General features: G+C 51.7%; 1 long non-coding RNA gene across 1 annotated transcript; it reads right to left on the bottom strand.

Moving 5' to 3' along the window:
- Positions 1 to 19: 19 nt before the first annotated feature.
- Positions 20 to 2,182, bottom strand: LOC142048939 (uncharacterized). Its single transcript, XR_012657564.1, has 3 exons — positions 1,988 to 2,182; positions 1,027 to 1,128; positions 20 to 432 (listed from the first exon to the last, which is right to left on the bottom strand). It is a non-coding gene; the product is annotated as an uncharacterized LOC142048939 (long non-coding RNA).
- Positions 2,183 to 2,665: the final 483 nt, after the last annotated feature.

Consider the following 2,665-nt stretch of genomic DNA (forward strand, 5'->3'; position numbering starts at 1 on the left):
ATTTCAGCAAAGACTCGGACAAAATATGTGACTTCTGGGACAACAAAGCACTTCATTGTGGTATTGCCAAAGGGGAACGTTTTCATTTTCTTTAATTTCAAGCCAATGTTTCCTGCTGCATCATAAAATTAAAAACTGCAGCTTTCGTCACCAAAATCCTCCCTGGCAAACCTGGTAACTTTCATGCCGCACCCTAACAAAACCCCATATATACAGTGGATTTCTTTCTTTTCCTTTTGGTTTGCCTTCTGATGCGAAAGAAAACACCAGCCCCAGGATCAAAGCTGCCTTTTCGGGCACCCCAGGATCAGGAGACACCATCCAAAGAGCATAGACAACATTACAACGTGGATCGGGAGGGTTTTTCCCAGCACCCCTTTTGTCTGCCCTTACCTGGGGAGCTGCAGGTGTCCGGCTCCATCCCACCAGCACCTGTGTGGGACAGCAGAAAGGGTTGATGTGAGGAGTTCTGCTGATCTAGAAGAGGACACCTTGCAGAGGCATCTCTCTGAGGCTGGAGATGCAACCTTGGGAAAGCTTGCAGAACAGGGGGAGAGTTTCCTGCAGACCTCAGCTTGAAGGAGGTCAGAAATCACCAGCAACGAGCAAAAGGGGCTTTTGGGTGATGCCTTCTCCCTTCCTTCCCAGCCAGGGACAAGCACACCATGCCTGGACCCCAAGAGGGACTAACCCTGTGCTCAAGGATGCGATTCCCTCTGTGGGAACTGCCACCTTACGTCTCTCTTGGCAAAATAAGTCACTGGCCAAGGGTTGTCCACAACCTGCCACAGCAGAGATGGACCCTCCGACCCTCCAGAAAGCCCATCCTGTCTTTTTCAGGCTGTTGGAGTCATTAGAAATCGCTCCAGAACCTCACAATTTTGGCTCTTCGCTGGCACTTCAACCTTCTCCCTCTGGAGATTTTGCAAGGGCACTGCTTAAAATCCACCCCACGTCATCCCGTGGTGCCGCCCCGCAGCGTGACTCTCCAAACTGTCCCCCAAAGACCCTTGCCTAGCCACCTACCTGCCAGCCAGCCCAGCAAGAGCAGGGAACCCACAGCCTCGGCCAGCCAGCTCCTTCTCACCATGCTCGTCTGCAGGCAGCGCTGAGCTCCCCAGGACCAAACTGCAGGGGAAAGGGGAAGCTGAGGCTGGTTTCCTCTTTGTGGTGCATCCCCCAGGGCATGACCCAGCTTCTTCTCATGGTGGAGAGAGCAAGAGGACGGGACAGGTGGGACGGGTGTTGCCACACTGGGTGCACACGCTTGGGCTTGCAAACTTTGCGGCAGCACCTGATGCCTCCCTCCCGCACCCCAAAAAGGACCCCAAAAGAGGCTGCTTCATCAGGGTGTTTTGCACCATGTTTGCGGGCGCCTGTTTTTGGGTGGCTCGGGGTAAGTCAGGACTGACCCCAGCGGGACACACCATCTCCCAGCAGGTTTCCACCATGCTCGGGGTGAAACCAGCTCCCCCCCAGTTTTCTCTACAGCCTCAGTCCTGAGGTTCCTGTAACGTTCATGCCTTAATACGCAATATCCTTCCAACGTCAGTGGGAAGAACAGAGTTTCCTAATTTCTGCTTTTTTTCTGTGTGTCTCTCAGACACTAGATTGACGTGCAACCCAGCTGCAGATGCAGAAGTGCTGTTTCAAATGCCCTGGGCTTGTGAGGGAAACCCAGGGGATCTCCAGAGTTAGGAGACGCTTTTGCCTGCTAAAAAACAACCTTGGAACTCCACTGGCAGGAGCTTGGAGACTTGGCTAGTGTGGAGCTGAGGCTTGTAAAACCCCCATCTGCCCAATATGTAGTGGGAAAGGGGTCTTCAGGCCAGTCTCCTCTGAGCTTGCGTGGGTGGGAAGGGGTTTACATGGCCTTGTGCGCGTCCTCCCCTGGTCCTGACCCTCCCAGCCCTGTGAATCCTCCCCATTTTCTGCACAATCACGGGGTTTAGCTCCCCCGCTCCATCCCTGGGGGTGCTGGATTCACCTTGTTGGGTTTCATCATTCCCTGGTAGATCAAGTCATCGCTGTGGGGCAGGCGTGGAGGAGATGTCCACCAAGGAGAAGCACCTCTGGCTCTGAAGCCAAAGGTTTTCACCAGCTGGAAAAATCAACAGAAATGAACTTCTTTCTCCCCTTTCTCTTCTCTCCTGCACGTTTCTTTTGCACGCTGCTCACTTTCGGTTTCCTTTTCAAATATATGTTTGTATTTCCTGGTCTGTGATGATTCTTTGCTCTGGTAACCGAAGGGTGAAACATGAGCTGGGGAAGGGTTAGTCTTGATGTTGGGGAGAACATGGAGTCAGGTCCCAGAGCTCCTGCAAGGCTTTCCAGTGGTCTGCATCTTCTCTAGCCTTGAGTAAGCTTTGGCAAGTTGGGAAGAAAAATGAAAATATATGTTTAAACAACAGAAAAAAAGCTACAGTTTGTCCAAGAGCACAGATGACGTTGGAAATTTCCAGAGTGTTTGGAAAACATGGCAGCTTGAAAGCAAAACGCAAACAACAACAATCCACAACCATTTTAAAACTAATTTTCCCTAGATGCACCCAAACCGATTCAAGTGAGAGCGTTTGAGGGGGCTGCTCTGCACTACGAAGGTGTCCTGGTTTCGGCAGGGATAGAGGTAATTTTCTTCATAGCAGCTAGTGTGGGGCTGTGTTTT

The sequence above is a fragment of the Phalacrocorax aristotelis genome, chromosome 29 (assembly GCF_949628215.1).
Source record: "Phalacrocorax aristotelis chromosome 29, bGulAri2.1, whole genome shotgun sequence".
Classification (NCBI taxonomy): Eukaryota; Metazoa; Chordata; class Aves; order Suliformes; family Phalacrocoracidae; genus Phalacrocorax; species Phalacrocorax aristotelis.